We start from the raw sequence: 15,945 nt of genomic DNA, 5'->3' as shown, positions 1-15,945 counted from the left end.
CTGGATTATCACCGCAATACATATGTTTTAACCAAGTGCCACAAAGGGGTACCTCTATGCCGCCTGTTGTAACGGCCACGGATAAACCCCTATTAGATTTTGTTTGCTCTTTTCTTTTGTGCATCAACATGGCATCATGCATCATATCATCCATGGTTTTACTAAATAAATTATTTTACAAACCCTAGTTATTTTCTTTTCCTCTCATAAGGGTTTATAATAAAACCCCTCCGCCTGTTATTCAAACCCTAAAACAAAATTATTTTTTATTTTTACTATAAAACCTTTGGCTCTTATTTTGTCTCTATCTCTACCCTATATTCAAAACTCAAACTTTTGTTGGTGCTGGTTCAAATCAATTTGCAAAAACAGGTTTCTAAAATAAAACAAAAAAAAAAGAAAACAGAAAAACCCCTTCCCCTTTTCTCCCTGGACCCTTTTTCTTCCTTCTCTTTTCTGGCCCAAGGCCCCCGTACCGGTTCGGCCTTCTCTTTTTCTCCTTCCCTTCCTCGTCATCGACGAGACAGCGACATGAGGAGACGTCCACGCACGCCCACGCTCCCCGCGTGAGATCTCCCCCTCCTACTTTTTATCCTGGACCACGCCTCGTCCTCCTTCCTATCCTCCCAAACCACTCTGCTTCTCTCGCACGCCTTTCACCCCTCCATCTTTTCTTCTACCTCACGAAAGGAAACCGACACGGAAGAAAACCCCACTGCCACCAACATTCTCACCATGGCTCCGCCTCCACAGACCACCCCTCGCCGTTCTTTGGGCACCGGCAGATGCGCCTTGATGTCCTTGTTCTCCACGCTGGAGGAATCGAGCTCAGACGCTCCCAGTCGCCGCCAATCCCGCTGTTTCTTCTTCGTCTCCGGCAGCAAATTTTGATGATTCCGGTCGGCCTAGTCCTTCCCCGACGACCTCGACCTCACCAACATGTTCTGGGTAACCTCCTCTTCCTCCTGGACACTTCCTCCTATTTTATCGGTTCCGTTTTCTGCCTCTCCATCGTCGTGACCGACGTTCCTCCGCAGCTTCTCACCGCCGGCGAGGATGCGGTGCATCCCCGACCATCTGACCAACCTCATCTGGACCGCCACGCCAAGGCGCACCTCCGACACTAGTTGCCTCGTCCCGGTTTGCCTAGCATCGCTGGATCCATGCTCGACCAGATCTCCGCCATGGAAATTTTGCCCGAGCTCTGCGTCGGGATGTGTTTTGTTGCCGCGTGACTTTCTCTAATCACAAAGCAATCAATAGCCTAATGGTAATCCCCTTGGTTCCCTATCCATCAGATCCTGCGATCAATTCACAATCACAGCCAATTGAGCCAACCTTTTTGCTGTGTGAACCAGATCCGGCTCCTACTGGGCCTCAGCCCACTTGCGCACCAGCTCCTTCGCCGTCCAGCGTGCGGCAGGCCACCATCCGCCGCTCAGGTCCGGCCCGTACCAGCCCGTGCCTCTGTTTATTCTATCCCTTTTTGCAAATCTTGTATAAATCATATCTTTCAAACCGTTCATCGAAATAAAATGTGTTCTATATGAATTTTGATCAGAAAAATATGAGGATCATAAATATGTCATCCATACATCTGTTTGCATCACGCATCATCACACGTTGTGGTAGTTTTGCATAATCACCTAACATATATGCGGAGTATTTTGGATTTCCAACTATGGTTTTCCCGCTCTGTTTAATATTGAAGTAGCGCACCCATGCCATGTTTTGCCATGCTAATCAACATTTAATATGCGGGGTAGAAAAATAACTCGAACCTAATAATTGTTTGTCCGGACTTTGGTTCCGCTTAATATGGATAAGTTGCATCGCATCATCTTTGCCATGCCATGCATATCATATCATGAGCATGCCGATTCTTCTACCATAGTAGTAAGACTTGCATACGTTGTTTGTTTCAGCATTTGCTTCTTCCCGAATAGGATCGCGAAGTGGTGTTGTGAGATACGACAAGTCCTCCGGATGTTCTTCGGCAAGCTTTAACAGGCAAGCATTTTCCCCTATACTCTGTCCACTGCGAGAGTCGCTCACATATTTTATTTTGCCTTCTCCCTCATGCTATCCTTGAGTTGCGTTCTTGTCACGTGTCCCTTCCACTTGTTACCTAAAGCAGCCCATATTGCCTCCACCAACCACCTACAGCTATTGTTTGGTTTCGTGTCTGCCTTGCGAGTCGTAGTGCATGCTAGTGCTGTCTTATCTCGTTACCGTTATTGATATCTTATTGGGTTATATGTTGGGAAGAATCATGGCTACTTTAGTTGTTGATATTGTTTAGCGGAGGCGTCGGTGGGTCAGCTGCTCGTTTTGTGACGGCTCACTTGTGTTTCCTAAATATCTTAGGACCCCGAGTTCTTGTTATCTGTTCCGAGACTGAGCGCTCTAACCACACGTGGGTATGCTTACCGGGTCTCCCCTCGACCACTGCCGGAATCTACAGTTTTGTCCAGTGGCCACAATTAGTTTGAATGCTTTGTTTCTCCCGGGCGTGCAAGCTTGTTTCTTTGTGGTCAGATGATGTGATGTTACTTTTGGGGAAGCCGTGAGTGCCTTGTAACCCCGTTGTCTCTTGCACGCTCGTAGGTGCGGTCCGCATTGTTAAGAGGTCATCCTCTAGTGGGCTCTGATCCTCTTAGCCGTTCTCGCAACAGCTAGGTCCGCGTCGGAGTTTCGATCGGGCTCCGAAACGGGTTAACTTAGTTAGGTGGCTTCATGGACATTGTTGTAGTGAAGGAGAGTGCGTGTCGTGATATCCACATGTCGTAAGTGGGTTGATCGTGCGTGTGGGCACATTTGGGCACCCTGCTGGGTTACAATCTTATCGATAAGCCGCGTCCGCGGTTATGGATGACTTGGAGCTGTATGACTCGACCATAGACAACTTACACCTGTTGTTTCAATCATAATTACTTGTGTAGTAAGTTAGCACAACTTCAATAATAAATGGTTAAAACTTGACAACAGTGTGAGTGCCTTTGCCAGTACTTCTTTGCGAAGGGGGAAGACATCGGCTGTGTTATGTTTGTAGAGTATAGAACTGTTAGTTTGTGCGCTCTCTCACCTTCTCTGATTAGACGAATGTTGTAGAGTGTCTCTATAGGTTTTTAGTGCTTGCGCGTTGCCGCTTAACCCCACCATATTTTCCATGACGTTCCTCTTGCGTCCTCTAAGTCCCCTGCGTGCCTCAAGTACAAAGGACGACTGGTTGACGAATGCTTATACGTCTTGAAGTCTTGTTAAGTACGAATCCGTACTTATTGTCTGCTTCTACGGGATATAGCCGGGCAGGTATGAAGACATGTTCGATGAAGACGACGTTAGCAAGGTTACCCTTCCGGCTTGGCACAGGGCGAGGGTTATGACGCTACTTGGTTATCTTCGGGACTCTTAGTCCAATTTGTATCTTGTCCGTACTTCGGATGTATTCGCTCTTCTGTATGATTTGGATCTTTGTATTGTATATTTGTATCTTGACTCGTTGGAGTCGTTGTTGTAATATATGTTTCTTGTGGGCTCTATTGTAATCTTGTTGTAATGTTACCGCTCGTGTTAATTCCCCTGGCATCACGTGTGTGATTCTTCGCGCACGTCGTGTCGGAGGGCGTCTCTGGATCGATATCGTGCGGATTTCGGCGGATTCGCTGGGATCCTCATGGTATCGGTTCCGGGGCGTCACAAGTTGGTATCAGAGCTTCAGGTTGACGGTACCCCACTAGTCCGAGCCTGTAGGATAACCTTGCCAATGGACGTTGTGTCTAGTGTCAAAACTATTTTCTAAAATTCGTTGGATAGATCTGATTAGCTCGGATTTTCTCCTTACCTAAATTCTTTCTCCTCTTACTTTTGCGAGTTTTGAGTCTTCTCTCTTATCTGAGTTTTCTGAGTCTTAGGTCTCTACGTGGGTTGGACGATCTTTGCCTTGTCCTAATAGGTTCGATCTTCGGAAGATCCTGACGAAAGCGCATCATCAACAGCGGAACAACAACTTCTTGTTAGTGGTGTCGCCCGGTCAGCATGGAGCAAGAACTCTTGTTAGTGGTGTCGAGGAGATCGACACGTCGCCTGAAGATCCGATAGTTCACCTCTCTCCCCCGTACCTTGAGGTGGAACCTCGGAGCGAGGTTCCTTATTAGTGGTGTCGATTGTAACGGCCACGGATAAACCCCTATTAGATTTTGTTTGCTCTTTTCTTTTGTGCATCAACATGGCATCATGCATCATATCATCCATGGTTTTACTAAATAAATTATTTTACAAACCCTATTTATTTTCTTTTCCTCTCATAAGGGTTTATAATAAAACCCCTCCGCCTGTTATTCAAACCCTAAAACAAAAATATTTTTTATTTTTACTATAAAACCTTTGGCTCTTATTTTGTCTCTATCTCTACCCTATATTCAAAACTCAAACTTTTGTTGGTGCTGGTTCAAATCAATTTGCAAAAACAGGTTTCTAAAATAAAACAAAAAAAAACAGAAAAACCCCTTCCCCTTTTCTCCCTGGACCCTTTTTCTTCCTTCTCTTTTCTGGCCCAAGGCTCCCGTACCGGTTCGGCCTTCTCTTTTTCTCCTTCCCTTCCTCGTCATCGACAGACAGCGACATGAGGAGACGTCCCTGCACGCCCACGCTCCCCGCGTGAGATCTCCCCCTCCTACTTTTTATCCTCGACCACGCCTCGTCCTCCTTCCTATCCTCCCAAACCACTCTGCTTCTCTCGCACGCCTTTCACCCCTCCATCTTTTCTTCTACCTCACGAAAGGAAACCGACACAGAAGAAAACCCCACTGCCACCAACATTCTCACCATGGCTCCGCCTCCACAGATCACCCCTCGCCGTTCTTTGGGCACCGGCAGATGCGCCTTGATGTCCTTGTTCTCCACGCCGGAGGAATCGAGCTCAGACGCTCCCAGTCGCCACCAATCCCGTCGTTTCTTCTTCATCTCCGGCAGCAAATTTTGATGATTCCGGTCGGCCTAGTCCTTCCCCGACGACCTCGACCTCACCAACATGTTCTGGGTAACCTCCTCTTCCTCCTGGACACTTCCTCGTATTTTATTGTTTCCGTTTTCTGCCTCTCCATTGTCGTGACCGACGTTCCTCCGCAGCTTCTCACCGCCGGCGAGGATGCGGTGCATCCCCGACCATCTCACCAACCTCATCTGGACCGCCACGCCAAGGCGCACCTCCGACACTGGTTGCCTCGTCCCGGTTCGCCCAGCATCGCTGGATCCATGCTCGACCAGATCTCCGCCATGGAAATTTTGCCCGAGCTCTGCGTCTGGATGTGTTTTCTTGCCGCGTGACTTTCTCTAATCACAAAGCAATCAATAGCCTAACGGTAATCCCCTTGGTTCCCTATCCATCAGATCCTGGGATCAATTCACAATCACAGCGCATTGAGCCAACCTTTTTGCTGTGTGAACCAGATCCGGCTCCTACTGGGCCTCAGCCCACTTGCGCACCAGCTCCTTCGCCGCCCAGTGTGCGGCAAGCCACCATCCGCCGCTCAGGTCCAGCCTGTGCCTCTGTTTATTTTATCCTTTTTTGCAAATCTTGTATAAATCATATCTTTCAAACCGTTCATCGAAATAAAATGTGTTCTACATGAATTTTGATCAGAAAAATATGAGGATCATAAATATGTCATCCATACATCTGTTTGCATCACGCATCATCACACGTTGTGGTAGTTTTGCATAATCACCTAACATATATGCGGAGTATTTTGGATTTCCAACTATGGTTTTCCCGCTCTCGTTTAATATTGAAGTAGCGCACCCATGCCATGTTTTGGCATGCTAATCAACATTTAATATGCGGGGTAGAAAAATAACTCGAACCTAATAATTGTTTGTCCGGACTTTGGTTCCGCTTAATATGGATAAGTTGCATCGCATCATCTTTGCCATGCCATGCATATCATATCATGAGCATGCCGATTCTTGTACCATAGTAGTAAGACTTGCATACGTTGTTTGTTCCAGCATTTGCTTCTTCCCGGATAGGATCGCGAAGTGGTGTTGTGAGATACGACAAGTCCTCCGGATGTTCTTCGGCAAGCTTTAACAGGCAAGCATTTTCCCCTATACTCCTGTCCCTGCAGGAGTCGCTCACCTATTTTATTTTGCCTTCTCCCTCATGCTATCCTTGAGTTGCGTTCTTGTCACGTGTCCCTTCCACTTGTTACCTAAAGCAGCCCATATTGCCTCCACCAACCACCTACAGCTATTGTTTGGTTTCGTGTATGTCTTGCGAGTCGTAGTGCATGCTAGTGCTGTCTTATCTCGTTACAATTATTGATATCTTATTGGGTTATATGTTGGGAAGAATCATGGCTACTTTAGTTGTTGATATTGTATAGCGGAGGAATCGGTGGGTCAGCTGCTCGTTTTGTGACGGCTCACTTGTGTTTCCTAAATATCTTAGGACCCCGAGTTCTTGTTATACGTTCCGAGGCCGAGCGCTCTAACCACACGTGGGTATGCTTACCGGGTCTCCCCTCGACCACTGCCGGAATCTACAGTTTTGTCCAATGGCCACAATTAGTTTGAATGCTTTGTTTCTCCCGGGCGTGCAAGCTTGTTTCTTTGTGGTCAGATGATGTGATGTTACTTTTGGGGAAGCCGTGAGTGCCTTGTAACCCCGTTGTCTCTTGCACGCTCGTAGGTGCGGTCCGCATTGTTAAGAGGTCATCCTCTAGTGGGCTCTGATCCTCTTAGCCGTTCTCGCAACAGCTAGGTCCGCGTCGGAGTTTCGATCGGGCTCCGAAACGGGTTAACTTAGTTAGGTGGCTTCATGGACATTGTTGTAGTGGAGGAGAGTGCGTGTCACGATATCCACTGTCGTAAGTGGGTTGATCGTGCGTGTGGGCACATTTGGGCACCCCTGCAGGGTTACAATCTTATCGATAAGCCGCGTCCGCGGTTATGGATGACTTGGAGCTGTATGACTCGACCATAGACAACTTACACCTGTTGTTTCAATCATAATTACTTGTGTAGTAAGTTAGCACAACTTCAATAATAAATGGTTAAAACTTGACAACAGTGTGAGTGCCTTTGCCAGTACTTCTTTGCGAAGGGGGAAGACATCGGCTGTGTTATGTTTGTAGAGTATAGAACTGTTAGTTTGTGCGCTCTCTCACCTTCTCTGATTAGACGAATGTTGTAGAGTGTCTCTATAGGTTTTTAGTGCTTGCGCGTTGCCGCTTAACCCCACCATATTGTCCATGACGTTCCTCTTGCGTCCTCTAAGTCCCCTGCGTGCCTCAAGTACAAAGGACGACTGGTTGACGAATGCTTATACGTCTTGAAGTCTTGTTAAGTACGAACCCGTACTTATTGCTGCTTCTACGGGATATAACCGGGCAGGTATTAAGACATGTTCGATGAAGACGACGTTAGCAAGGTTACCCTTCCGGCTTGGCCTGGGCAGGGTTATGACGCCACTAGTTATCTTCAGGACTCTTAGTCCAATTTGTATCTTGTCCGTACTCGGATGTATTCGCTCTTCTGTATGATTTGGATATTTGTATTGTATATTTGTATCTTGACTCGTCGGAGTCGTTGTTGTAATATATGTTTCTTGTGGGCTCTATTGTAATCCTGTTGTAATGTTACCGCTCGTGTTAATTCCCCTAGCATCACGTGTGTGATTCTTCACGCACGTCGTGTCGGAGGGCGTCTCTGGATCGATATCGTGCGGATTTCGGCGGATTCGCTGGGATCCTCATGGTATCGGTTCCGGGGCGTCACACCTGTACAAAGGTCTAAGGAGAAAGCTCGCATTGGATTTCTCGCTTTTGATTATTCTCAACTTAGACATCCATACCGGGACAACATAGACAACAGATAATGGACTCCTCTTTAATGCATAAGCATTTAACAACATATAATATTCTCATAAGAGAATGAGGATTGTTGTCCAAAACTGAAACTTCCACCATGGATCATGGCTTTTGTTAGCGGCCCAATGTTCTTCTCTAACAATATGCATGCTCAAACCATTCAACTCATCGCCCTTACTTCAGACAAGACGGACATGCATAGCAACTCACATGATATTCAACAAAGAGTAGTTGATGGCGTCCCCAGGAACATGGTTATCGCACAACAAGCAACTTATAAGAGATAAAGTGCATAAGTACATATTCAATACCACAATAGTTTTTAGGCTATTTGTCCCATGAGCTATATATTGCAAAGATAAAGGATGGAAATTTTAAAGGTAGCACTCAAGCAATTTACTTTGGAATGGCGGAGAAATACCATGTAGTAGGTAGGTATGGTGGACATGAATGGCATAGTTTTTGGCTCAAGGATTTTGGATGCATGAGAAGTAATCCCTCTCGATACAAGGCTTAGGCTAGCAAGGCTATTTGAAACAAACACAAGTATGAACCGGTACAGCAAAACTCACATAAAAGACATATTGCAAGCATTATAAGACTCTACACCGTCTTCCTTGTTGTTCAAACACTCTACTACAAATTATCTAGACCTTAGAGAGACCAATTATGCAAACCAAATTTTAGCAAGCTCTATGAATTTCTTCATTAATAGGTGCAAAGTGTATGATGCAAGAGCTTAAACATGAGCACAACAATTGCCAAGTATCAAGTTATTCAAGACATCATACCAATTACTACATGTAGCATTTCCCGTTTCCAACCATATAACAATGAACGAAGCAGTTTCAACCTTCGCCATGAACATTAAAAGCTAAGAACACATGTGTTCATATGAACCAGCGGAGCGTGTCTCTCTCCCACACAAGCATTTATTCAAACAAAACAAAAATGAAAGCAAACAGACCCTCCAAGTAAAGTACATAAGATGTGACCAAATAAAAATATAGTTTCAAGAGAAGGAACCTGATAATTTGTCGATGAAGAAGGGGATGCCTTGGGCATCCCCAAGCTTAGACGCTTGAGTCTTCTTGAAATATGCAGGGATGAACCACCGGGGCATCCCCAAGCTTAGAGCTTTCACTCTCCTTGATCATATTATATCATCCTCCTCTCTTGACCCTTGAAAACTTCCTCCACACCAAACTCAAAACAAACTCATTAGAGGGTTAGTGCATAATCAAAAATTCACATGTTCAGAGGTGAAACAATCATTCTTAACACTTCTGGACATTTCTCAATGCTACTGGAAGTCAATGGAACAAAGAAATCCATCCAACATAGCAAAAGAAGCAATGCGAAATAAAAGGCAGAATCTGTCAAAACGAACGGTCCGTAAAGACGAATTTTATTGAGGCACCGAGACTTACTCAAATGAAAATGCTCAAATTGAATGAAAGTTGCGTACATATCACGAGGATCACTCACGTAAATTGGCATAATTTTTCGAGTTACCTACGGAGAATTAGGCCCAGATTCGTGACGACAAGAAATGCATTTCATGCGATAATCCAAATCTAGTATGAACCTTACTATCAAAGACTTTACTTGGCACAACAATGCAACAAAACTAAGATAAGGAGAGGTTTCTACAGTAGTAACAACTTCCAAAACACAAATATAAAACAAAGTACTGTAGTAAAATAAACACATGGGTTATCTCCCAAGAAGTTCTTTCTTTATAGCCATTAAGATGGGCTCAGCAGTTTTAATGATGCACTCGCAAGAAATAGTATTTGAATCAAAAGAGAGCATCAAGAGGCAAATTTAAAACAAATTTAAGCCTAACATGCTTCCTATGAAAAGGAATCTTGTAAATAAACAAGTTCATGAAGAGCAAAGTAACAAGCATAGGAAGATAGAACAAGTGTAGCTTCAAAAATTTCAGCACATAGAGAGGTGTTTTAGTAACATGAAATTTTCTACAACCATATTTTCCTCTCTCATAATAATGTCCAGTAGCATCATGAGCAAACTCAACAATATAACTATCACATAAAGCATTCTTATCATGAGTCTCATGCATAAAATTATTACTCTCCACATAGGCATAGTCAATTTTATTAGTTGTAGTGGGAGCAAATTCAACAAAGTGGCTATCATCAAATATAGGAGGCATATTGTAATCATAATCAAATTCACTCTCCATAGTAGGCGGCACCAAAAGGCCACTATCATTATAATCATCATATATGGGAGGCATATCATAATCAACAAAAACTTTCTCCTCAATACCCGGAGGGCTAAAGAGATCATTTTCATCAAAACCGACCTCCCCAAGCTTAGAATTTTCCATAGCATTAGCAACAATAGTGTTCAAAGCATTCATATTAATAACATTCCCATTAGCATGCATATAAAGTTCCATGGGTTTTTTAATTCTCTCTTCAAACACATCATGTCCTAATTCAAGATAGAGTTCGTAAAGATCTCTCACATTTTTGTTGTTTTCCATTATGCCTAACTAGTGTAAAACAAGAAAAAAAAGATGCAATTGCAGGATCTAAAGGAAATAGCTTCGAGTACTTACAACGGTGCCGGAAAATAGCTTAGTAGCCGAGATCCGGAGTGTGAGTACCTTTTACCTTTCCTCCCCGCAACGGCGCCGGAAAATTGCTTGATGTCTACGGGAGCTTCTATTCTTGTAGGCAGTGTTGGGCCTCAAGAGCAGAGGTTTGTAGAACGGCCAGCAAGTTTCCCTTAAGTGGATCACCCAAGGTTTATCGAACTCGGGGAGGAAGAGGTCAAAGATATCCCTCTCAAGCAACCACTGCAACCACAAAGCAAGAAGTCTCTTGTGTCCCCAACACACCTAATAGGTGCACTAGTTCGGCGAAGAGATAGTGAAATACGGGTGGTATGAATAAGTATGAGCGATAGTAACGAGCGCCGGAAAAGTGCTTTGCTGCCCGGGATGGCGTGTGGTTGATGGTGGTAATATTGCGGACAAGTACGGATGCGATAGAACGAGTAAACAAGCGGCGATAGCGATATTTAGGAACAAGGCCTAGGGATTATATTTTCACTAGTGGACACTCTCAACTTTGATCACATAACGGAATAAATAGATAGATGCTAGACTCTACACTCTCTTGTTGGATGATGAACACCACTAATCGTGTAGGATTACACAAACCCTCAATGCCGGAGTTAACAAGCTCCACAATATTCGATGTTCATGTTTAAATAACCTTAGAGTGCACGACGAGATCAACACAACTAAACCAAGTACTAACATAGCATGCACTACTGTCACCTTCACGCTACGAAAGGAGGAATAGATCACATCAATACTATCATAGCAATAGTTAACTTCATAATCTACAAGAGATCACAATCATAACCTACGCCAAGTACTACACGATGCACACACTGTCACCATTACACCGTGCAGGAGGAATAGACTACTTTAATAACATCACTAGAGTAGCACACGGATAAATTGTGATACAAAACACATTGCAATCATAAAGAGATATAAATAAGCACTTCACTATGCCATTCATAACAGTGAATAAGTATTCCGTGAAATATAGGCTAAGAGACCCACAAGGTGCACACACTCGTCACCTTTACACACGTGGGACAAGGAGTCTCCGGAGATCACATAAGTAAAATCCACTTGACTAGCATAATGACATCTAGATTACAAGCATCATCATATGAATCTCAATCATGTAAGGCAGCTCATGAGATTATTGTATTGAAGTACATAGGGAGAGAGATGAACCACATAGCTATCGGTACAGCCCTTAGCCTCGATGGAGAACTACTCCCTCCTCATGGGAGACGACAGCGGTGATGAAGATGGCGGTGGTGTCGATGGAGGAGCGTTCCGGGGCACTCTCCGTCCGGCGGCGTGCCGGAACAGAGACTCCTGTCCCCCAGATCTTGGCTTCGCGATGGCGGCGGCTCTGGATGGTTTCTCGTACCGTGGCTTTTCCGTATCGAAGACTTAGGTCGAGGAGGCTTAAATAGGCGAAGAGGCGGCGTCGGAGGGGGTACGGAGCCGCCACACAACAGGGGGGCGCGGGCCCTAGCCTGGTCGCGCCAGCCCCATGTGTGGGCCCCCTGTGGCCCCTCTCTGGCGGCTCTCGGGTGTTCTGGAAGCTTCATGCAATCCTAAGATGCTGGGCGTTGATTTCGTCCGATTCCGAGAATATTTCCTTACTAGAATTTCTGAAACCAAAAACAGCAGAAAACAGGAACTGACCATTCGGCATCTCGTCAATAGGTTAGTTCCGGAAAATGCATAAATATGACATAAAGTATGCATAAAACATGTATATATCATCAATAATGTGGCATGGAACATAGGAAATTATCGATACGTCGGAGACGTATCAGTTTCCTATATACATCATATTAAAGGATGGTTATTAAGATGGTTCTATAAATTAGCTATTAGGGTTTACTATTGTTTCACAATTGCTTTACTAAATAATCTCTAATGGTTTCTAAGCCAAATGACTTATCATTTCCTAGGTAGGGTTTAGTGGAATAGGAGCATGTGTTAAGAATTGCTACACAAGATTTATACTAGGGTTCTTTATTATAGTTCTACTAGGGTTTGATAGTTGAGGTTAATCCTAATGGTATGGTATATAAAAGTGGTGATCAATGGTACTAATCCAATTAACAAGTTGGGGTTTATACCTAGGTGACACTTAGGGAATCATATAGGTTTGAATAGGGACATGAAATGATAATCTCATGTGACTTGGTTTTATGCTAGTGGATCATATAGGTGTTGACCAAAAATAAAGACATGAGATGATAGTCTCCTGTGAATTGTACCTAGTTTTATTTTAGTGGATCATGAGTATGTATTCATTGGTTGTTTATTAAGTTTCTACATATAAAGGTGAAGTGGAGATGATCACATGGGCTAAACCCCTAGGGTTTTAGGGTTGCACTATTTTAGGATGATCACATGAAATAATGGGATCAAGGTCTTACTCAAATTGAAACTAGGGTTTCTAAATTATGGTACCACTCATAAAATGATGATTTGGCAATATAGATGTGGTTACTAATTACTTTGAAACAACATTAGTAATGGTTTGACATTTTATTAATTTTCACAAGATTTAATAATTAGAGTAACTCTTATTTAGGTTTAATTTAGAAATTAGGGTTTAATAATTGTTATTAGGTTTAAAGTATTTAACTTGTTGACTTAAGATGTTTAAGTAAACAATTATTGGGCTACCAAAATAATATTGGCTTTTAATATTTTCTTGAGTTATTACTATTTAAAGAAAATAGAAAATAGTAATATGCAATTTAGGGTTTATGAATTATCACTAATATTTGAGTGGATGCAATTATGATAAATAAAATTAATCTTAACATTTTACTTAGTTACTGAATAGTTAGAATTAATTTTGATACTTCACTAATTATTGAATTGAAATTGTATTTTAAATAATTGAAATGGCATAATTAATAAGGTTAAAAATAAGTGAATTTTATTTTGACACACATTTTTATTTTATATTTTATTTGAATAGAGTTTATTTTTGTGAACATTTTGATATATTATTTATATTTTTCTGAGTTGAAATGGATTTTATATATTTTTGCAAAATTTCAGTATTTTACTGGAATTTGAAATTAAACGAAAATTCTAAAGATACCGGTTCGAGTTACACACACAGAGACTGACGAGTGGGTCCTTTGACCAGTCAACTGCCATGCGGGCAGGAGACTAGTCAAAGGTGCTGAGGTGGTGGTGGACACGCCTCTCTGGCCATCGGCTTGACGCCGGCGACCAGGCGAGGACGGCGCCGCCGTTTTAATGCCCCCCAGGACGGCCTAATACTAGATTTCGACTCTCCCTAACATGCTCAGGCTGATAGTGGCGATGGATTTGTGAGAGGGTCACCAGAGCTATCTCCGGCGAGCGTCTCCGCGGCGGTGCTCTCCGGCCAAGATGCAAATATAGGCTACAGATGATTCCAGGAAGCAAAAGTAGGTCCTATCGATGCGCAAGCTCACCGTGAATACGAGGGCGTGGTCGATGGCATCGATGACCGCCGGAGACGACAGCGATTGATTATTTCCCGGCGAACCCGAGTGAAAGGGAATGGTGTAATTCTCCTGGCTCCGAGCTCCCCTTGATGCCTGCTTGCTCCCAGATGATCTACACGCCAAGGCGCACCTCCTCGACCATGCGGTGGACTCCGGGGTGGCTTCTATCGACGGCTAGCCGGAGAACTGGCCGGCCATGGCGGTGGTTCCAGTGAGAGATAGAGAGGGCTAGAGAGAGAATAGAAGGGCGGAGAAGAACAAGGAGATCACGGCGGTTCTTTAGCTCCTATTTATAGCCTTGGGCGAGGTCCGTTTGGTAAGTTCACCGGCGGCAGTGGTCGGGATAGGACGACAATGTCGTCGCTATTCTGGGTGTGAATCTTGACGGTTTTGGATAGGCTCGGACGCGAGAATGATTGAGCGAGGTTCTGAGATGGCCTGCGACGTCCGGGGTTGATCTTATCATCGGCGAGGACGTGGCCGGCGAGCTCCATCGCGCCGTTGTTCGCCAGGAGGAAGACGAAGACCTTTTTCTTCCTCGACAAAATGATACGATGGTTTGGGTCATTTTTCTTCGTGGGCTGGGCTGGTGTTGGGCTTGGTTGACGTGGTGGTGATGGGCTGCGGTGGCCTGCCAGGTAGGTTTCCCTCTCTTCCTCGTTTCAAATGTTTATTTTCTGTTTTTATTTTTCTGTTTTGATATTTCTATTTGAATTCAAAGTTGAATTCTGTTTTGCTTTGCAGATTTTTAAATTATGAATAGCAAGACAACTTAATACTATTACTTACTACCTAGTCTTACTTTTTAAATACATATTCAATTTATTATTAGGTTGATATTGTGTGGGTTTTTAATATCAATCTCAATTCCTTTTTTAATTTAGGAACCAGATCCATTTAAATGGTTTGAAATTTAGAACAAGTGCATAGTGAAAATATTATTAGGTTTAACAATATGTATTGTTTATATGTAATATAATTATGGCTAGAGTTTAAATTAAATGGTGTTGAGAATAGGATGAATCATGATTTTATGTGGAGAATTACTTCTAAGGGTTTAAGAAGATGGTTTGATGAACTCTATCTTTAATAATCTTGCTTAGCAATTCTGGCTTGGCTTACTTGAAATAGATCCTAAGCTCATCATGGTTAACTCAACTACTTATCTGAATACTATTTCATTTGGTTCACTAAACAAGGTATTTGGATAGCAAAGTAAAATGGGATATTGATTTCATTCTACTCACCAAATGGCATTAGTCTTTAAGTATATAGGGATTGGTTTTATTCTTGTGTTCCATGATACACAAGTTAGGACATATTATTTTATATGGAATTGATTCCATATGACAAGTTTAGGATTTTGGGAATACTTCACCATTTGAAGTATTAATTAGGCATGAGGCATGGCAAGGTTCTACTTATAATCCAAAGTAATCCATGGGTTGGACTTCAAATATAATTTAGGGTTTAGATAGTGATCACCAATGTGATACACAACTAGGATTAGAATATGAGCATAAGCTAGGGTTATGCTAAATTGGCTAGGGTTTCTCCTCCTCACTTAGGTAGAATTATTGTATCAAGGCAATACTAGGTTTGTCTCAAATGTTTGGATAGGCAGGGTTTAAATATTATATTAATACTACATAAGGCATGAGTATTGCTTTGGTTAACTACTAATGAGTTACCTATTATTTCATGAGAAGAATGAGATCTATACATCACATATATAAGTTTAACTTATCAGCTCAATTTATAAAGTAAGATCATGCATTAGACATGATCAAGTATTCCTCACTAATCTCTCTTTATTATTCCTCTCATCACACTCACCTAGATTCTTAGGGTTTATGATCATCACCCAATTTGTAATGATCAAAGTATTGGCCTCATAACAATTCATTGGTGAATTATGGTTCTCTCTCCAAGATAAAGTATGAGTCAATATACTTGAGTATACCTCTTTTGGTTGAGCTCT

At 43.0% G+C, this 15,945-nt stretch overlaps 1 long non-coding RNA gene across 1 annotated transcript; it reads left to right on the top strand.

The window, feature by feature from the left end:
• Positions 1-640: 640 nt before the first annotated feature.
• Positions 641-1,400, top strand: LOC124683413. The gene is made up of 3 exons (XR_006996681.1): positions 641-948; positions 1,038-1,270; positions 1,359-1,400. It is a non-coding gene; the product is annotated as an uncharacterized LOC124683413 (long non-coding RNA).
• Positions 1,401-15,945: the final 14,545 nt, after the last annotated feature.

The sequence above is a fragment of the Lolium rigidum genome, chromosome 1 (assembly GCF_022539505.1).
Source record: "Lolium rigidum isolate FL_2022 chromosome 1, APGP_CSIRO_Lrig_0.1, whole genome shotgun sequence".
Taxonomy (NCBI): Eukaryota; Viridiplantae; Streptophyta; class Magnoliopsida; order Poales; family Poaceae; genus Lolium; species Lolium rigidum.
Note: the sequence above shows the minus strand (reverse complement) of the source record. Positions and strands in the feature narration are given on the sequence as shown.